Source organism: Notamacropus eugenii, chromosome 2 (assembly GCF_028372415.1).
Source record: "Notamacropus eugenii isolate mMacEug1 chromosome 2, mMacEug1.pri_v2, whole genome shotgun sequence".
Lineage (NCBI taxonomy): Eukaryota > Metazoa > Chordata > Mammalia > Diprotodontia > Macropodidae > Notamacropus > Notamacropus eugenii.
Window position 1 is genome coordinate 7,012,386 of NC_092873.1, and position 22,720 is coordinate 7,035,105.

Below are 22,720 nucleotides of genomic sequence, written 5' to 3' on the forward strand. Positions count from 1 at the left end.
TCATCTTATCTAAAAGATGATATTGACACTTTATTTTTTAATATTATTTTTATGCTTACATATTTTTATTTTTTTTATTTCTACATAAATATTTTCTTTATGAAAATTTATTTTTATTTCATAAAAATTTTAATTTTATATATTAAGTATTTACTTTTATTAACTTTATTACCTGTATTTTACTGTATTACATTTCATTACTATTATTAAATTCACACTTACTTGTGCATTCTTATGGTATTATTTTATCATTCTATTGTTTCTCGTTCTTCTTTCTTACATTTCAAAATTTTGACAATAATAGTTAATAATATTGGGTGCCTGCTGAAAATTCAAATGCTTAAATTATCTTCATCAAAACAATTTTGACTTTGATTTCAAAAAGTTAAATGTTTACCCAAGCTGAATATTTAAAACCCTACCTCGCTTTCAGCTTTCGCATTTTCATATGTACACATTTGCTCTCTTAAGTACATACATTCACTGGTCAACACTTTATTTCTCTATTCTACCGTAAGAACTTGATTTTCAGCGTCAGCACAAACTTTATTCAAGAGATCAATGAACAGTACCTGGGAATCACTCAAGAAATTTTCTTTAGTCATGGTTTTCTTTTGGGTGTCTTCAAGCTGTTGCTGAAACAACATATTTTCACTCTGGATTTCTGCTAATCTTTCTTGGATAGATTCCCATTTGATAACGTATTTGTTCAGTTTCCCCTTTTTCAGTTGATTTGTGTGTTGAAGTGCCTTTTCTTCTGTTGGGCAAGGTTTAATTCTCTCTGTATGCTTTTCAAATGAGTATCTTTTCCCTGAGGCAATCGTGCACCAGACAGCTCATGCTGTAAACTACTGGTTTTTCTTTCAGCTTTAGACAGCTCATGAGGAAGGACACCATTGTTCTCTCTTAAGCTAGGCGTGTCATGATAGCTTGTATTGTAAACAAAGCCACTCATCTCATTCTCCCTGAAAGGAATGTTCGTGGGCTAGTTTGATGGCTGACTTTGCTCATGATCGAGAACAGCAGAAATCACATGGGAACTACATGATGCAATTACCCTCTCTAGTCTGTCTCTGCTTTGCATTGTCCAATTTAAAGTTCAGCACTGCATTTTCAGTCGTCAGATCATGTACTTTTCCACTGCACTGGAATGTAATTTTTCTTAAGACTTCTTCATTCAGTTGTAATTCTTTTGAAGCTCCACAATCTTTTATTTTCAAACTTTTATATCTTCCATACAATGACATTCTTTTTCTTCATCCTTAATTATTACTGTGTCTAGTTCGAGTTTGAGGTTGGCAACTTCGTCGTGTAGGATTAGATTTTTATGCAACAGACATTTTTTTCTTTCTCATTGCCATTAGGAATCTAAATATAACAAACAGAAAAAATTATTACTCAAAAAAAATTATGTATTCTGATTTTCTTTAGTAATTCAAAATAAATGCTAAGATATCAAGAAGCAGAGTTTCCTCAGAAAAAATTAAATTAAGGGAGTTTCACCTATTTCACATTTCTGTCAGACTCAGTTTTCATAAAGAACAGGTCTTAAAAGTGCTTCATCAATCAGAAGATATGAAGTGAACGTCTAGTCCCACGAAGCTGCCTTTCAGCATATTTTATTTCCTTTGCTGTATCCATTCTATTCCAAACTGCTTAGTCAAAGCGCTACAATAAAAATAAAAATATTTAATATTTACACATTGCCTTTTTTATATATTAAATTATTTTTTTGTTTTCTGTGTTCTACAGTCACTTCCATATAGGTTAGATGTTTTCCCTTTCCTCCTCCTCCATCACCTCTCTCTACACACTCTCTCCCTGATTCTGTGTACAATCTTATATAGGTTCTACACGTACATTCCTATTAAACACATTTTCCTGTTTGTCACGTTGCAGAGAACAATTAAAATGAATGGGAGAAACCATAAAACAAAACGTAATCCAAAGGAAAATGGTCTGCTTCATTCTGTGATCCAGTTCAGTATTTCTGTCTCAGGATGTGCAAGGCGTTTTGCCTCTAAAGGCCATTCAGAATTTTTTAGGTACTTGCATGGCAATGAATTACTAAGTGTACCAGAAAAATTCGTGGCACACTGTGGTTTTTTCTGTGTACAGAGTTTTCCTGGTTCTGCTCGTATCACTAATCATCACTTCTAATAAATCCTTTCAGGCCTGTGTGAAGTCTTCATGCCACATTGCCTTTTAAGGTATTTTAGAAAGTTCTTCCAATATATTATCACGGCTAAAATTTGCAACACACTTATGAAGGAAATATTTATATTATTCTCCCCATTTTACACATCAGGATTTACGGTAGGACACATTACTGAATAACCTGCCCATTGTCACACTCAGTACGTAGTAGTAGCAGTGTTTCAAACCACATCTCTTCAAACTCCAAATCAAAGATGCTGTTGGAATAGCTAATTCCTCTTAGGAGCTGAAGACAAGCATTTGTCCTACGTTTAGAATCATTGTCTTGTTACAATTATATTATCTCCAGAACAATGAAGTGATAAGTCATAAATTTCTTAGTAGAAGTCCTCAGAAAATTCTCTTTGCTGATAGCTGTAACGTTTTCACAGCAACACTGATTTAAAACTTTTAGAAGTTGTTAAGTCAAAACCTCTCATTTTCGGGATGGAAAAAGTGAGATCTGCAGTGCGGTCTCCTCGTGATGGTAACCTACCCTTCACCATCATATTTTAAAAGAATGATGAAAGCATTACTGAGGCCAAAGTGTAAAAAGTGCATATTGCACTCCTATCATAGTAAAACTGGTCCAGGATCATTGTTCCCCATTCAGGACTGGTGGAAAGAGTTATATCAAAAAGCTTATTAGCTCCATTCTGTGACATCCTTTCTGGGAGTCTAGCAGGAGGGTATGAGGAGGTTTCAGCTGAGTTAAAACCAGCACTCCAAGGCACCGTTAACCAAGGATTACTGGGGGCCACCAACACAAATGATTTCCTTCAAACAACTTTTGAAGAAAATATGAAAATGCAAAATTGTAAATTTAGAATTTGATGAATATGTATTACTATCATGGTGAGCAATATTGAATTAGAACGAATGTAGGAATTCAGGTCACAGATAAAGCCAGAGGTCAGGAATCTAAGAAAAGTTTTTCTGCGGCAAATATTTTTTTACTTCTCTTTCATGGAACATGAATGAGACAACAAAGTGAAATACAGCAAATTAATAATATGTGTGTGTGTGTATATACATATATATGTATATATATATGTATATATATTATATTATTATATTACATATTATATATTATTATATATTATTGCTCTATTTATATGTATTTGGTCTCTCTCTCTCTACATATATAAATAGTAACCCTTAATCTCTCTCGTGAAAAGTACAAAGAGATGAATCACTTAATCAAGGAATAAAAATGGTTTGTTTTGGAGGTGTCACTTTCTACCTCTTTGCATTCCTTTCTCCCACTAATTTAGGGGTTAATGACACTGATGATCTCCTCCTTTTCTCTGACCAGAAAAGGCAAAGGCATTACTGAAATCCAGGAATTTTTTGAGTTGAAGTAGAGTTGGGTCTCAGGAATGGCCATTGAATGAAAAAGGAAAAAGGAACAACCAAACTTAACAAACAGCGTGTGCGGATTTTGATAACCAGCCATGTCCCGACTTGTGTGCTGTAGACAGATGGACGGGACTGAGGATGACAAATATGTCCCAAAATGAAGAAGCACGATCCTGATTTTTAAAATACGGACTTAGGTTGGAAAGTGATCAAAGTGAATACCTCAGAAATCTCAGTGATTTGGGAAGAAGCTACTTCTTTTTCTTTCTGCTTCCAAGAGGATTATTCACAATTCCACCTTGTTCAACTCTGGCTTTCAGCTCCAGAAAAAAGTCTCTTTGAGATGAGCTCTTCTTCGTCCTGGGGACAACAATTTCAGAAAATTTTTAATCATCTTTTTTCCTTCCAAAGTCAGCAACAACATTTGACCTTCCACTGGAATATAGAATGTGAAAAAGCAAGGAAAATAGCTTTATAGATTCAAAGAAATGCAGGCTACCGAAAATGAAAAGCCAAAATATTATAGCACTTCAAAGATGGAAAGCAACCTCAGTCAGTAACCAAGGCAAGCCTTATCAATTCTTAGGGACCTAACTCTTACAAGCCTCAACCTGAAGTCTTCACAGGTGGGGGTGGCCACCACGTCTCAAGTGAGCGCATTCTGTTTCAAGATGTTTCTGTTGGTTAACAATTTTTTCCTGACATTCACCCTAAAAATGTACATTTTGGAAACTCTGATCCATTGCTCCGAGCTCTGATCCTCAGTCTGAAGCACAGAATGCTTCATCTTTCTTCAAAATGACTGTCCTTCAAAATCCTGAAGACATAAGAATCAATATCTTTAGTTCCTTTAACAGATCTTCACAAGTCATGGACCCCCAGGGTCTTCCTGTTAGGCATCGTTCTTACTATTTATCATAATTCTGTGAGAGTCACAAATGAATTAATCAGGATAAGTAAATCTATTCACTTCAGAGTACACAGGGATTTTCACCTTGTCTGTTTTGAAAGCTATGCTTCTCTGAATAGGATGCAAAATTACACTAGCTTTTGGGTTCTCAGATAACAGTACTAACTCAGCTTCAGTTTAGAACTGACTAAGATTAACATCTTCTCAGACAAAATGCTGTCCAATTCTATTTCTTCCAATTTATGCATATGAAACTATTTTGTATTTAATTATATAATTTTGTATTCATTCTTACTGAATTTCATGTGATTAACAGGTTCCATCCAGTGCTCTGACTTATGAAGACTTTGCCTTTCCCCCATGTAGAAAGACTTGAATAATTTTACGTAAATCAATAAGAAAATAAGTAAAAGATAAAGATCCTAGAGAACAACGAACTATTCTGAAATAGTGAGGGATGTATACTAAAGTGTAATGTAAGAAAGAGCAAAACGGAATGATCTTGAAATTTCATTCGCCAAGAATTTTCAGGTAAGGAAATACTCTCTGCAAAAAGAGAGGATTTCTCTGGAACTTACATTCTTATGGAAGGTGAGGAGAGATCAGTGGTGTCAAATAGATTCCCCCAGGACTGAGTTTTGTGGAGAAATTCGGGCCAATTTCAGACCTCTGGCTCAGAGTCAGGTAAGATGAACTCTGTGTCAACATTTGAAACCAGATCTTTCTGGACTTGAGGCTTATTGTATTCATTACATCATGCTGATTCTGTATTGGGAGAAATACTTCACAAAGTATCAATTCCATTGTACTTTTCCATGGCCTTTTAGACTGTAATTTTACATTCAAACGCTACTATACAGGAATTTTTTTTTGTTTTATATTTATGTGTGCATATTTACAAATGATTGAACATAACTCATTTATTTAAGACATTGTTTATTTTATGTCTTGTTTAGGATGAGGTAGCTTGGTAAACTGCGTTGCCTGTTGTATTTCCCATTTACACGGAAAAACAATTTTATAACATTTGTTTTCAAAACTTTGTGTTCCAAGTTCTCTCCCTTCCTCCCTCCCCACCCACCTTTATTGAGAATTCAAGCAATTCAATATATGTTAGACATTTGAAGTCATACTAAATAGTTCCAAAATAATCATATTGTGAAAGAGTAGCTATATTTCCCTCCATCCAATCACACTTGCCATTTATTCTCGTCTCTCATTTCACCCTGTCCCTCCTTCAAAGTGTTTGCTTTGGATTACCCCCTCCCCCAAACTTCTCCCCTTTTGTCAATCCCCCCCTCTTATGCCCTTCCCCTTACTTTCCTGTACGGTAAGATAGATGTCCATACCCAAGAGAGTGTGGATGTTATTCCTTCCTTAAGCTAATTCTGATGATGGTAAGGTTGACTCTCTCACTCTCACCTCCCTCCTCTTCCCTTCCATCGTAAAAGCGTTCTCTTACCACTTTTGTGTGAGATAAATTACTCCATTCCACCTGTCCCTTTCTCCTCCTCCCGGTACATTCCTCTCTCAACTTTTATATTACATTTCAATACCATCCTTTGATATTCAGCTCACCCAGTGCCCGCCAGCTATCATAATGAGATAAGTCTCATGAGTTACAAATATTTTTCCATATAGGAATGTTAACAGTTTCATTTTAATAAGTTATTTATGATATCTCTTTCCTACTTTCCTTTCCATGCTTTTCTTAAGTCTTGTATTTGCAAGATTCTTATTCTGTGGAGCTCTGTTTTACTCAAATATGTATTAAATTCCTCTGCATCATTGAATATAATTTTCCCCCACTCAATTTTGATAGGTAAGTAAGTCTCAGTTTTAATCCTTGCTACTTTGACCTCTAGAATATATTCCAACTTCTCTGACTTTTGTTAATACCCAGGCGCCCAATTCTTATGTTATCGGGATTGTTGTTCCACAATATTTGGATGATTTCTTTCTGGCTGCTTCCAATATTTTATCCTTGACCTGGGAACTCTGGAAGTTGGCTATGACATTCTGGGAGTTTTCCTTTTCATATCTCTTCCAGGAGATGATAGGTGCCTGCTTTCAATTTCTATTTTATCCTCTGTTTCTAGAATATCTAGAATATCAGTTCTGCTTTAGAACTTCTAGAAATATGGATGTAGAGACTCATTTTATATTATGTCTTTAAAGTAGTCGAAGAATTTTTCAATTATCCCTCCTGCATCTATTTTTCCAGGTCAGATGCCTTTTCAGTTAGATATTTCAGATTATATTCTGTTTTATATTCTTTTGGTTTTGCTTAGTAATTTCTTGATTTCTGATACACTCGTTAGCTTAGATTTGCTCCATTCTAATTTTAAGGAATCACTTATTCAACGAACTCTTGAATTTCCTTTCAAATTTGGATGATTCTGCTTTTTAAGGCATTCTTCTCCTCATTGATTTTTTCCACCTCTTTTGACATTTCGTCTAGTCCATTTCTTTTTAACACGTTATTTCCTTCAAGATGCTTTTGGTCTCGTTTAAGAAATTTTTGACTCCTATTTTGCGTATGATTCTTTTTGCCTTACTTTCCTTTCTCTTCCCAGTTTCCCTCTATTTCTCTTATGTGATTTTCAAAATCCTTTCTGAGCTCTTCTATGACCTGAGACCAATTTATACTTGTGTGATATAAAAATCGTATCCCTTTCTTATGATTAAAGAGACTATAACACTCACCTCCCTATTTCCAGGAAACCCATAAGTATTCTTAACAAAAAGAGATGGAAATAGTGACTTTTAAATTCCATTTTCCCTGATTCAAATGATTTGCTACTGTTCTCAGTTCAAGGTCCAGAATTCTGAGAAAGCATTGAAGTTTCTGTTGAGTTCCACTTTTTTACATCATCATTCTTTTTTCCTTAACTGATGTCTAATATTTTCAAATAGCATTTCTGCAGTCACTTGCTTCATTTCCTCTTGTTTCAGAATAAACCTAGGTAAAAATTGCCTTTTTTCAATGACAGTTCAGTGGAAGGAAGTAATAAATGCCATTTGAATATACTCATCTGGATGTCTAAAGGAAAAAGAACGTTCATTTCAGGGGAACTAAATCCATGTAGGGAACTCATTGTCAAGAAACTCCCTCTATTGATGCAGAGTGGTCCGTGCTCTGCCCTTTGAAGTTTACCTTTTTGAATTACCTGTGGCACTGAGAATTTATTGGTCTGCACAGGCCCACAAAGTCAGGACATGTCAGAAATTGATGGGGTGCTTGACTGGATGTGATTGGACTCCAATTCCAAAATCACATTTCTCTTCAAAGATAACATTTGTTCTTAGCCTCAAAACACTATTTCAGGCAGTTCCTCCCCAGTCCAAGGACACGGCTTGCCCCAGCAACAACTATTTTCTCATTTACTGATACCATAGCAAGCTCCAACTATAGAATTCATGAGTTTAAACAGCTGTATGCTGGCTGACCTGGTTGTGTACTTCATCATGACATTTACTACTCACTGACCAATCATATGTGTCTTAGACTTGCATATAAGTACACTACCTTTCATTTATCTTCTCCAGCAAGATATTCATGAGAGCAGGACGGTATTCCTTAGTCAGTCCTGCGGTCAGTGGTCAGTCCTGACCACTAGCTGACTTAGTGATGTTTCAGGCCTAAAATCATACCTCCATGGAGTGGCCCTTATTCGTTTCCAGACGAATGCTGGGTAAAATACCTCCACAGTAGCAAAACTACATGTTCCTTTAAGAGCCTATTTGGCCCATGTTTTACTATAGAAAATGCTCTAGAAACATTACCTGTACACAGATGAGGTTGCAGGTGCCCTAAGGACCCTTGCCTGCTGAAAAATGTAAATCTTTACTTTGAGTTCAAAAATGCTTGAGTCCTTGCATTCATTCGAAGGGAGCTGCCGCTTGTACTATGATCTTGGGAACGGTCTCACTGCCCCCCCTTCTAGCCTTCATCAAAATCAGTGAGGAACACATTTTTTATCCAGGCTACTCGAGGCCATTATACTTCTATCAAAAATGGGTCATATTCTTATTTGTGTACAACTTCTTTTTTGTATTCAATGAAAAGAAATTCCATACATTCTATTTAGCTAGAACAACAGATTTTTTTCATTATTCCTGAGTTTTGACACATTGGCATGACTGGAGAAAAGTGTAGAGGGGGACGTATATAAAATTCTACCCATTTTCCCATTATTATTGATTATTCAGAGTTGATTTTTTTTACTTCATTTTGAAAAATAAAACACAAATAATTCTGCTACAATTTTCAAATTTTACTAAAAATGCATCTCTTCCTGATATCCCTAGAGTACAAATGAAAAAGTAAGGCTCAAAAATAATACTGCTTTAATGACGTAGTCCTTTTGCCCTTCTAACCTGAAATCCTCTGTCACCTTTCTTCAACAGTAAGAAAAATGCTTCCAAGGCTTTATTTAAAATCTCGAGTCTCATACCTGAGGCAACGGAGTTCTCTGTTCCATTCTGCTTTTTGGTGCTTGAACCCAGATATCCTTTGCCCTGTTTCTGGTAATTCCATGAATCTTGGTTTATAAACTCTTAACTTTTCTGGTGAGTAGTGGGCAATTCCTTTTTCACGTTGTATTGATCAGTCCTATCCAAGAACAGCATCCTCAAGTTTCACAAGTTTAATAAGATGTATACAGACAAAAACACAAAATGAAAGTACGAGTATTTTAAAATCTGCAAGACAGTAGCAGTATTCCCAGAACTGAAATACTCTTGCAATGGCAAAATAATATTCACGCATAAATCCGGAGAATATATCAAAATATTACTTTGTCAAAAAAATCACATTGCATATCAGAATAACCTATTTGTCTATGAGCATTGAAGAAAATGAAAAAAGATCCCTGAGGGATAAATTACTTAACAGAAAAAAACATGAAAGCTCAGAATTCTTCACAGTATGAGAAAAATATGTGTGGAAAGAAAATATTCTGATGTGTACTCTGGATGGGACAAATAAGATTAATATAATAGATAATATACCTAATATCTATATATTTCAAATATACTGAATGATTTTATAAGTATCATAAATGCGTTTTATTTTACAAAGTTGTGTGGAAACACGGCTTCTCCTTTAGAGATGTATAATACCAAAAACCATGCAAGATTCATATGGTAATATCAATCTTCATTTATTCATTGGCCAGACTTCTAGTACCTTGAAACAAATATAGCTGAAACAGCAAAGCGAAAAATTCTTCAGAGTATTAAGCAAAAGAGCTGCCCCTTTGCTCTTCAGAGAGGCATGGAGCCAAATTGTTACCTAACCCAGAGGTAGTAACGTGTGTTATGTCAAGTTACAGACTCAACAGATTTGAATATTTGGTTTCCCTTGGTAACTTTCAATTCTTCATGTATTTCAGTGTTTAGCAAAACTGAGGCAACAAGAAAAACTCGGTTGCTAGATGGAGCCACACTGACTGTAGCAGGAAGTGAAGCTGATGGTAAGAGAAATGATAAGCTGAAACATTCAAAACAAAAGAAGAAGCTGTGCACAGAGAAGTCAAAGGACATGTTAATACTGACACAATTGGTATGTGTATAAGGCAGAATCTGAAGCTAGCTGTTCCTGGTATGGTGTCCAGGACACTGTACTATATGTCATGTTGGCAGAAGAATTACAAAAATTAGGCAGAACACTGACAAGATTGTTGACATTTTGGGCCATTTTATGGAAGATTTCAGTAATTTAACCATTGTTTTCATGAAAGAGATCACTGCCTGACATCTTGATACTTGAAGTCAAGTCAATCTCTTCAATGGTTCTCCTTTCACCAACCAAGCAAATAAAATTAGTGCACCTTACCCTACCATGAAATATTAATAACACACATTATATAATACAACAGTTAGAGGCTTACAAGATACATCCTCCAAAAAAAAATGCTGTGAAGTATGATATTTTCTTGATTAAGAAATTGAAGCTTCAAGGTTAAATGACTTGGCAACAGACAAAATCTAGGCCCTCGGGTAATTTATAATCCCCTAAGTTTCCATATTTAATTCTCACTGCTAAATAATGTCCAGAAAAACTCGATTTTTCCCTGTCACTTTTCTGCCTTTTTACTCAGTTTCCATAGTTCAAAGGTTCATTTCACCTCCGTATACTCCCAGGATCTATAGCTACTGAATTCATACCTATCCTTTAAAACTCAACTCACATGCTACCTTCACACAGAGGTTATTTTTTCTTGAAAGTTAGTGTTCTTTCCCCCACTGAAACTCGCAGAGCATTATGACTGTGCTTCTCATGCATATGTGTATATACACAAATATACATTTGTATGAATATATATATATATATAAATACATATATAGGACATGTGTACACATATATCTACTTATGTACACATGCACTTATATTTATATGAATATACATATCGGTATTCGAGTTACTTAGGTAGGGTATAGCCCCTATTAGATTGCATATTCAGTGAGATAACTTATACAAACTTTGTCTATTTAGCACAAAATAGGTACTTAATACTTCTTTTTGAACTGACACAAGTAGAAGATGGCTGAAAAATTTATGACTCTGCAATCAACACAATCCCTTTTGCCTTGGCCAAGGCCTTTCAGTGATTGGCTTGCCTCTATTTTGCTGTGAATGAATGGGATAGGATTGCAGTAGTATCTTCTTGTATACACGCACATCCTTGATTTCTGTTTAGTAGTTATTATGTTTCGAAATTTTAAACTGTACTTACCTTTGCAATCGACACTAAGCTGTTCAATCAATAACAAAATATTCTTACACTTTAAGGGAGATAAATCTTCATCCTTTATCTTTGTCTCAGAGGACTAAGTGAGGTCATCCCAGTCATTTGCACAGCACTTTGTCCTGTAAAATAGGTAACAGTAGGGGAAAATTCAAAAAAAATCAGAAAACTTTAAAAAGATAACAGTGGCTAACATTTCTCTCACACATGAAGGTTTTCATAACACTTTATATACATTATCTTGTGGCATCCTCACAGCCATTTTGTGAGACAAGCATTACTCAAACTCATTTCTCAGTTGTTAGGTGGCTTGTCCAGCACCACAGAGTTAGCTAGGATTCCAAGGACGGATTTTAATGTGAGTAGAAGATAAGGTAGTTCAAAGTTTAATCTAAATTCTTGATGATGAACCTTTTAACTTTCAATGTGCATTACAAATCTAAAATGCAAATAACAGTTTATAGAGTTTATGTATTCTCATTTCAGATATTATAACATGACCTTTATACTAGGCTCGAAAAGTGAAAATAAAGGACAATGACGTATGAAGGTGATATAAACACCAAACTATCCAATATATGTTTAATTTCTGGGTTTTTAAAATTTCTCCTATCTTCATTGAATTTGGCATCCTTTCAGGTTATTTTTATGTAGTGTCTCCCCTCATTTTTCCCGTCTAAATATTAGAGTTATTTACAGTCACACCTCAAATCCATTTATCTGACTGTGACCCTAAAACTCTACTCAAACTGCTTACCCCAAGGTTGCCAATGGTATCTTCACTGCTAAATCCGATTGCACTTTTTGAAGTCTTTCTCTTTCATCATCTGACCTAGCACCACAGCCTTGGTAATGAGGTTGACACAGGCACTGACTGACCTAACTCAGTGTTTGGGAGGGTCCGAAGAATATTATGGGAGAGAAACGGTATTATACTCTTGTACGCCTCTGAAACCTGGACACTATAGCAGGTCCATGCCGGGGAACGGAATCTCTTCTATTTGAATGGTATTAGGATGATTCTGAAGATTATCTAGAAGGCCAAAGAACCAGACTGAGGTCTTTTCTAGATATTGAACTTTCAGGCCTTCAAACTCTCCAACTCTGATGGGCTGGTTATATGGTTGGAATGAAAAACTTACGCTTGCAAAAAAGACTCTTTTATGAAGAACTCACCAAGGGCAAGCATTCACACGGTGGTTAGAAGAAGCAATGCAAGGACATTCTCATGGTCTCTCTTAAGAACTCTGGAATTCATTATGTGACATCGGAGACACTGGCACAGGACTGCTCATCATGGGGTGCCCACATCACAAAAGTTGTTGTGCTCTGTGAACAAATCTGAATTGAGATAGCTCAAAGGAAACACAGGATACCCAAATTTGTTCACAAATACTCACAAGGACCATTTATGCCTAAAGTGAGGTAGACCATTGCCTATCGGAACCGGTATCATCAGCCACAGTCAGACACACTGAATCTGGACTCAAGCACAAGGACATACATACTGGAAGCATTTTCAGGTTGAGGAAGGATACACTGGAATTGTTATTGGCAACTGGAAGATGGGTTTAATTTCCAGGAGAGAGGGATAGCTTATGCTACTGGATGTGATCAAAGTTGGTCCGTATGTGTACATTCTTGTGGGGATCAATCAAATCCTGGCAATAAGGTGATGATTGTTTTTGTTGAGAAACGAATAAAAAAGTCTCTAGGTAGCTCAGACCAGATGGGGAAAGACACTCGGGTTCAATCTGTATCAGTTTTAGGGAACCTGGGCTAGAGTCTAGACCAATGAATTCAGGGATCCCTGGGATAATTGAACATTTACATATAATCATTTTCATTTCTATTTAACATTTGTTCAGTATTTCCCTTTCTGAAAATTTCAGGGAAAAAAAATGGCTGTTAGGTCAAAGTTTGGTAAACCTTGGGATGGATTACATTATCATATATGTAGTAGTAGGTACTCTGTAACATGAATTGATAGGGTTTTTATTTAGTATGCCTTTAAAAGAAACCAATAAATCAATTTATTGGGAAATGATTATCAGGGAGATGAGCAAAATCCAGGAAAGCTTCCCGGACTTTACACCTGTGGAAGTTTCTGAAGGAAGACAGAGATTTCAACGGATGGCCTGAATGGATACAGAGCAGGACAAAATACAGAGTAACTGAGAGAGCAGTTTGGCTTAAAAATGAGAGTGAAGACGAGCAGGATGAATTAAGACTGGTCAGAGTCCTACTGTCAAGGGTCCTAGAAGGCAGAGCTCCTTCATCTCCTGAACATTTGCTGGAAGGTGTGTTTTTCTGCTGGGCATTGGAAATATTTTTTTAACTTTGTGCATTATCCTATGCACACCACTTTTGAATATCCTTAGACTACATATCAAGATAGCAACATGCCAAGAAAAGGAGGCAAAAGGTGCAAAGAAGGGTGAGAGCAAAAAGCATGATCTATTCTTGAATAAATGAATTTAGGGAGGGAAAACATATGTCTGGGTAAAAGTCAGTAATAAGAACTCCCAGAACAGACTGAGGCCTTCATACCCTCCCTCATACTTTATGAAAGTAAGGGAATTCTTTGTTTCTTTTTCTTCCTGATTCCAATGAACTCATTTCCTACTATCTATATTTCTGACTTCCTATTGCCTACATTTTTCTTCAGTCACTGTTTGCTGTCATCAGCCTATGGAATCTCTTGTCCAAAGTTACAAGAGTGTGAACATTAACAGCCTTTCGAAAGCAGATACATAAGATTGTTTTTTAAAGATGAAGGTTATTACTCATTTTCTTCAGTTTGTGTTTTATCTGATGGACACAGTGAATAAAGAACCAGAGGTTTCGGGATCAGGGGATGAGAGAGACCAGGGAGTAAGCATCAGAGTGAAGACTTGAATTCAGGTTCTCTGCTTCTACAGCCAAGGAAACGTTTCTCCAATGGACCACACTTCATTCCTGTCTACTTAGTTAACATTGAAAAAAAAATTGGTTTACTCATTTGTATTAACGAATATAATCTCTACACTTGACACCGAGTTCCCAATGGTGTCATGGGTTTGTGAGTTAAGGATTTGTTCAGAATCAACATCGAAAAGTTCAAGAGCAATCTGATAAGCTCAAGTATTATTTCCTTAGTGTCTCTGCCTCAGCTTACCTGTATAATTTGTTTGACAATAATTGTCTCATTTTTAAATCTTCAGAAGAAAGCTGGGTATGTTTCTCTCTCTCTCTCCCTCAGTACCGTCTTGATATGAGTTTGTCATTCCTGAGAGTTTGGATTCCAGATCTCTTATTGGTTGCTCCATGTGGTTCCTGAGATAAGCATTCTTATTTTCTAGTTTATAATTATAAATATTTATAATTTATTTTCTCTTCATTGTTCTAACTTGTCTGTCTCTGTTGAGTCTAAAGCAAACGGAAAACAAAGAATGAAATTAAGGAGAAACTGCCCAGTTGTATCGTGGAAATTAACAGATGTCTACTTCTTAGCTTTCATTTTAATTTCAGTCAGGGATTCAGAGACCGATTCTGAATTTCTAAAAATAGATTCGAACTTTGAAAGTACTGATCATAAAGTTCATCTGAATTGAATTTTAGCTAAAAGCAACAACAGCCCTATTTCTACAGGAAGTTAGTCATTAGTTTGCACTTTGGTACTTACTCTGGTGCTAGTATTAGGATCATTACAAAAAACATGTATAATTCCAAAAGTTGTCTTCAACTCCAGAATCTCTCAGAATGTTTAATGTGGGCGTAGAACCGGGAAAAATATCCTAAAATTTCATTTACATTGAAATATTTCACAATCAGAGTGGTGGTAAATGAAGTTACCTGTAGGAATGTATGGAGTTTCTTTGGTTTTTCATCAATTTCCAGCCATGCTCGTTCATCAAGATCATGTTTCTATTCTGTGCCATTTAGCTGCATTTTAGCATAGGAATTTCCACATGATGTCTAATAGTAACGACGTCTTCTTCCAGGTGTTTGCTGTCTGCTTCCAACTGGTCACATTTCTTTTGCAAGATTGTCATGAAAAAAACCTCGTCTTGAAGATTTTGATTTATTGATCCCAAGTGTTTTTAAAATGAAAATGCTGCTTCCAATTGTTGTGTAAGGTATTTAATCTGTATAAAATAACATTATCAAATTACACCAGTTCAATTTAGGTCTTTCAAACTAAAGACTAATTTTAAACTGATAACATTAAATTATTTGGAATTCAGTTGTAATTAAATGCATCATTCTCTACGTATTATAGCTACAAATTGTATTTCTTGAAATGATTATTGAGGTAAAGTGACAAATCAAAAACAAAATTAAGACTGAAATGACAAACCAAGAATTTCTTTGATTCATTCTGATACTCTGTGCAATCCACATTTTGCACTTGATCCCATATTGTCTTCTGTGATCTCTCATTTTCTCATGCATCTTTTTTTCAGCCCTTAATACAGTGAGCAGATATCAAAGAAATTCATATTCGAAGGAGATTAATAAATTCTTCCTCAAGTATGCCAGGTCTAAGGCAGCAAGACATCTCAAAAGGAATTTGGAAAGACATGAAATTTCCTTTCTCATTCTAATGAGAACACTGATTCTATGTTCAGAAACTTCAGTGAGAAAGTAATTACATTTATAGCCATTTGAAGGCCACATGGTAGGATTTTGGGTTACAGAGCCAGGGAAAACCAGAGAGGTCTTTCTCAACACTCAGGTGACAGTACCCAGGGACAGCACATCGTTTCTCAGAGCTTCTGTTGTCAAATGGCCCTCTTCCTGCTCCCCATGTGCTTTAAGAGAATAAACCAACAAGCTAAACAGGACTCGATCATTATTCCTTCAGACCCAGGGGTTAGAGGACAGACTGAAATAAGTGATCAATAAAAAAATATGCCACCACTGCCTTCCAGAGGACCAATCCTCAATAAATGTTAAGAAGTTAATTCTTTATGGTAAATATTGATGAGAACTGCAAGACAGAAGATATCATCTATCAACATTGATGAGAGTTAAGATATGTTTCCAAGGAGTCACTTGACATAGAAAAAAAGAGTATTACTATTAGTTAGCATTTAAATACCACTTTAAGCATTATCAGTGGGATCACATTTGAACACTTGTTTTTCAAAACCTCTCTAGGAGTTTCCCCCAACTTCTGCTGGGAGTTGGGAAAATGTCTCAATATTACCAAACACTAGAATCCTTACAAATTAAGAAATCGTTCAAGATGATTTAGTCAACTTATTGTTCCTCAAGTTCGGGAAAATCTTTGCTTCCCTAAAACAGAAGACTTGAGGCTTATTGTATTCATTACATCATGCTGATTCTGTATTGGGAGAAATACTTCACAAAGTACCAATTCCATTGTACTTTTCCATGGCCTTTTAGACTGTAATTTTACATTCAAATGATACTAGACGGGAATTTTTTTGTTTGTTTTATATTTATGTGTACTTATTTACAAATGATTGAACATAACTTATTTATTTAAGACATTATTTATTTTATGTCTTGTTTAGGATGAAATAGCTTGGTAAACTGCATTGCCTGTTGTATTTCCCATTTCCATGTAAAAACAATTTTATAACATTTGTTTTCAAAACTTTGAGTTCCAAGTTCTCTCCCTTCCTCCCTCCCCACCCACCTTTATTGAGAATTCAAGCAATTCAATATATGTTATACATTTGAAGTCATACTAAATACTTCCAAAATAATCATATTGTGAAAGAATAACTATATTTGCCTCCATCCAATCACACTTCCCATTTATTCTCGTCTCTCATTTCACCCTGTTCCTCCTTCAAAGTGTTTGCTTTGGATTACCCCCTCCCCCAAACTTCTTCCCTTCTGTCAATCCCCCCCTCTTATGCCCTTCCCCTTACTTTCCTGTACGGTAAGATAGATGTCCATACCCAAGAGAGTGTGGATGTTATTCCTTCCTTAAGCTAATTCTGATGATGGTAAGGTTGACTCTCTCACTCTCACCTCCCTCCTCTTCCCGTCCACTGTAAAAGCGTTCTCTTACCACTTTTGTGTGAGATAAATTGCTCCCTTCCACCTGTCCCTTGTTCCTTTCTCCTCCTCCCGGTACATTCCTCTTTCAACTTTTATATTACTTTTCAATACCATCCTTTGATATTCAACTCACCCAGTGCCCGCCAACTATCATAATGAGAAAAGTCTCATGAGTTACAAATTTTTTTCCATATAGTAATGTTAACAGTTTCATTTTAATAAGTTATTTATGATATCTCTTTCCTACTTTCCTTTCCATGCTTTTCTTAAGTCTTGTATTTGTAAGATTCTTTTTCTGTTGAGCTCTGTTTTACTCAAATATGTATTAAATTCCTCTGCATCATTGAATATAATTTTCCCCCACTCAGTTTTGATAGGTAAGTAAGTCTCAGTTTTAATCCTTGCTACTTTGACCTCTAGAATATATTCCAAGTTCTCTGACTTTTATATTGCCCAAGCGCCCAATTCTTGTGGTATTGGGATTGTTGTTCCACAATATTTGCATGATTTCTTTTTGGCTGCTTTTTATCCTTGACCTGGGACCTCTGGAACTTGGCTATGGCATTCTGGGAGGTTTCCTTTTCGTATCTCTTCCGGGAGATGATAGGTGCCTGCTTTCAATTTCTATTTTATCCTCTGTTTCTAGAATATCTAGAATATCAGTTCTCCTTTAGAACTTTTAGAAATATGATGTAGAGACTCTTGTTATATCATGTCTTTGAAGTAGTCGAAGATTTTTTCAATTATTCCTCCTGCATCTATTTTCCAGGTCAGATGTTTTTCGGTTAGATATTTCAGATTATTTTGTGTTTTATATTCTTTTGGTTTTGCTTCGTCATTTCTTCATTTCTGATACACTCTTTATCTTCTGTTTGCTCCATTCTAATTTTAAGGACTCACTTACTCAACGAACTTTCGAGTTTCCTTTAAAATTTGGATGATTCTGCTTTTTAAGGCATTCTTCTCCTCATTGATTTTTTCCACCTCTTTTGCCCTTTGGTCTAGTCCACTTTTTTAACACGTTATTTCCTTCAAGATATTTTTGGTCTCGTTTATGAACTTGTTGACTCCTATTTTGCCTATGATTTTTTTTGCCTTACTCTCTTTTCTCTTCCAAATTTCCCTCTATTTCTCTTATGTGATTTTCAAAATCCTTTCTGAGCTCTTCTATGACCTGGGACCAATTTAGATTTATGTGATATAAAAATCATAGCCCTTTCTTAAGATTAAAAAGACTATAATACTCACCTCCCTATTCCAGGCAACCCATACATATTCTTAACAAAAAGAGATGGAAATCGTGTCTTTTAAATTTCATTTTCCCTGATTCAAATGATTTGCTACTGTTCTCAGTTCAAGGTCCAGAATTCTGAGAAAGCATTGAAGTTTCTGTTGAGCTCCACTTTTTTACATCATCATTCTTTTTTCCTTAACTGATGTCTAATATTTTCAAATAGCATTTCTGCAGTCACTTGCTTCATTTCCTCTTGTTTCAGAGTAAACCTAGGTGAAAATTGCCTTTTTTCAATGACAGTTCAGTGGAAGGAAGTAATAAATGCCATTTGAATATACTCATCTGGATGTCTAAAAGAAAAAGAATGTTCATTTCAGCTGAACTAAATCCATGTAGGGAACTCATTGTCAAGAAACTCCCTCTATTGATGCAGAGTGGTCCGTGCTCTACCCCTTGAAGCTTACCTTTTCGTATTACCTGTGGCACTGAGAATTTGTTGGCCTGCACAGGCCCACAAAGTCAGGACATGTTAGAAATTGATGGGGTGCTTGGGTGCATGTGATTGGACTCCTATTCTAAAATCACATTTCTCTTCAAAGATAACATTTGTTCTTAGCCTCAAAACCCTATCTCAGGCAGTTTCCCCCCAGGCCAAGAACACAGCCTGCCCCAGCAACCACTATTTTCTCATTTACTGATACAGTAGCAAGTTCCAACTAGAGAATTCATGAGTTTAAACAGCTGTATGCTGGCTGACCTGTTTGTGTACTTGATCATAATGACATTCACTACTCACTGACCAATCATATGTATCTTAGACTTCGATATAAGTACACTCCCTTTCATTTATCTCCTCCAACAAGATATTCATGAGATCAGGACGGTATTCTTTAGCCAGTCCTGTGGCCAGTGGTCAGTCCTGACCACTAGTTGACTTAGTGAGGTTTCAGGCCTAAAATCATACCTCCATGGAGTGGCACTTATTCGTTTCCAGACGCATGCTGGGTAAAATACCTCCCCAGTAGCAAAACTACATGTTCCTTTAAGAACTAACCATTCCCTAATCCCACCTTGAATCATCTAGTTAGCCTATTTGACACATGTTTTACTATAGAAAATGCTCTAGAAACATTACCTGTACACAGATAAGGTTGCAGGTGCCCTAAGGACCCTTGTCCGCTGAAAAAGGTAAATCTTTACTTTGAGTTCAGAAATGCTTGAGTCTTTGCATTCATTCGAAGTGAACTGCCCCTTGTACTATGATCTTGGCAAGGGTCTCACTGCCCCCCTTCTAGCCTTCATCAAAATCAGTGAGGAACCCATTTTTTATCCAGGCTACTTTAGGGCATTATAGTTCTATGAAAAATGGGTCATATTCTTATTTGTGTACAACTTCTTTTTTGTATTCAATGAAAAGGAATTCCATAAATTCTATATAGCTAGAACAACAGACTTTTTTCATTATTCCTGAGTTTTGATGCATTGGGATGACTCTGGAGAAATGTGTAGAAGGGCATGTACATAAAATTCTATCCATTTTCCCATCACTATTGATTATTCAGAGTTGACTTTTTTACTTCATTTTGAAAAATAAAACACAAATAATTGTGCTACCATTTTCAAATTTCACTCAAAATACATCTCTTCCTTACATCCCTAGAGTGCAAATGAATAAGTAAGGCTCAACAATAATACTGTTTTAATGACGTAGTCCTTTTGCCTTTCTAATCTCAAATCCCCTGTCACATTTCTTCAACAGTAAGAAAAATGCTTCCAAGGCTTTCTTTAAAATCGCGAGTTTCATACCTAAGGCCATGGAGTTCTCTGTTCCATTCTGCTTTTTGGTGTACGAACTCACATATCCTTTGTCCTGTTTCTGGCCATTCTTCCTGTAGTCCACGAATCTTGCTTTGTAAACTCTTAACTTTTCTGGTGAGTAGTGGGCAATGCCTTTTTTCACGTTGTAGTGATCAGTCCTATCCAGGAACAGCATCCTCAGGTTTCACAAGTTTAATAAGATGTATACAGACAAAAACACAAAATAAAAATATGAGTATTTTAAAATCTGCAAGACAGTAGCAGTATTCCCAGAACTGAAATGCTCTTGCAATGGCAAAATAATATGAAAGCATAAATCCGGAGAATATAACAAAATATTACTTGGTCAAAAACTTCACATTGTGTATCAGAATAACCTATTTTTCTGTGAGCATTGAAGAAAATGATAAAAGATCACTAAGGGATAAATTACTTAATAGAAAAAAATATATGAAAACTCAGAATTCTTCACATTATGAGAAAAATATATGTGGAAAGTAAATATTCTGATGTGGACTCTGGATGGGACAAATAAGATTAATATAATGGATGCTATACCTAATATCTATATATTTCAAATATACTGAATGATTTTATAAGTATCATAAATGCGTTTTATTTTACAAAGTTCTGTGGAAACACGGCTTCTCCTTTAGAGATTTATAATAGCAAAAACCGTTCAAGATTCACATGGTAATATCAATCTTCGTTTATTCATTGGCCAGACTTCTAGTAACTTGAAACAAATATAGCTGAAACAGCAGAGGAAAGTGAAAAATTCTTTATAGTATTAAGCAAAATAGCTGCCCCTTTACTCTTCAGAGAGGTATGGAGCCAAATTGTTACCTAACCCAGAGGTAGTAACGTGTGTTATGTCAAGTTACAGATTCAACAGATTTGAATATTGGGTTTCCCTTGGTAACTTTCAATTCTTCGTATATTTCAGTGTTTAGCAAAACTGAGGCAACAAGACAAAACTCGCTTGCTAGATGGAGCCACACTGATTGTAGCAGGAAGTGAAGCTGACGGTAAGAGAAATGATAAGCTGAAAGATTCAAAACAAAGGAAGAAGCTGTGGCACAGAGAAGTCAAAAGGCATGTTAATACTCACACAATTGGTATGTGTATAAGGCAGAATCTGAACCTAGCCATTTCTGGTATGGTGTCCAGTACACTGTACTATATGTCATGTTGACAGAAGAATTACAAAAATTAGGCAGAACACTGACAAGATTGTTGACATTTTGTGCCGTTTTATGGAAGATTTTAGTAATTTAACCATTCTTTTCATGAAAGAGATCACTGCCTGATCTCTTGATACTTGAAGTCAAGTCAATCTCTTCAATGGTTCTCCTTTCACCAACCAAGCAAATAAAATTAATGCACCTTATCCTACCATGAAGTATTAATAACACACATTATATAATATAGCACTTAGAGGCTTACAAGATACATTCCACCCCCCAAAAAATCCTGTGAACTATGGTATTTTCTTGATTAAGAAACTGAAGCTCCAAGTTTAAGTGACTTGGCAACAGAAAAAATCTCGGCCCTCGGCAAATTTGTAATCCCCTAAGTTTCCATATTTAATTCTCACTGCTAAATACTGTCCAGAAAAACTCGATTTTTCGCTGTCACTTTTCTGCCTTTTTACTCAGTTTCCATCGTTTAAAGGTTCATTTCACCTCCCTATACTCCCATGATCTATAGCTATCCTTTAAAACTCAACTCACATGCTACCTTCACACACAGGTTATTTTTTCTTGAAAGTTAGTGTTCTTTCCCCCACTGAAGCTCACAGAGCATTATGACGGTGCATTTCATACATATGCGTATATATACAAATATGCATTTGTATGACTATTTATATATATAAATACATATATATGTATTTATATACGTGTATATACATGTGTACACATATATCTACTTAGGTACACATGCACTTATATTTATATGAATATACATATCAGTATTCGAGTTACCTAGGTAGGGTATATCCCCTATTAGATTGCACACTCAGTGAGATAACTTATACAAACTTTGTGTATTCAGCACAAAATAGGTACTTAGTAATTGTTTTTGAACTGACACAAGTAGAAGATGGCTGAAAAATTTATGACCCTGCAATCAACACAATCCCTTTCCCCTTGGCCAAGGCCTGTCAGTGATTGGCTTTCCTCTATTTTGTTGTGAATGAATGGCATAAGGTTGCAATGGTCTCTTCTTGTATACACGCACGTCCTCGATTTCTGTTTAACAGTTATTATGTTTGGAAATTTTAAACTGTACTTACCTTTGCAATCACTACTGAGCTGTTCAACCAATAACAAAATATTCTTACAGTTTAAGGGAGATAAATCGTCATCCTCTTTATTTGTCTCAGAGGACTAAGTGACGTCCTCCCAATCATTTGCACACCACTTTGTCCTG

At 35.8% G+C, this 22,720-nt stretch overlaps 1 long non-coding RNA gene across 4 annotated transcripts in view; it reads right to left on the minus strand.

Moving 5' to 3' along the window:
• Positions 1–22,720, minus strand: part of LOC140524310 (uncharacterized) — a 34,595-nt gene extending 11,875 nt beyond the window's left edge. The window contains exons 1-9 of one of the 4 annotated variants that reach the window (XR_011973654.1): positions 20,276–22,720; positions 15,052–15,344; positions 14,375–14,625; positions 12,394–12,546; positions 8,923–11,339; positions 5,044–7,427; positions 3,778–3,915; positions 1,504–1,668; positions 573–1,368 (exon numbers count right to left, since the gene is read on the minus strand). This is a non-coding gene — a long non-coding RNA (uncharacterized lncRNA). Of the gene's footprint in view, positions 1–572; positions 1,369–1,503; positions 1,669–3,777; positions 3,916–5,043; positions 7,428–8,922; positions 11,340–12,393; positions 12,547–14,374; positions 14,626–15,051; positions 15,345–18,483; positions 18,810–20,275 lie in introns of those variants that run through there. The other 3 variants (XR_011973653.1, XR_011973656.1, XR_011973657.1) reach the window with 3 other exon arrangements.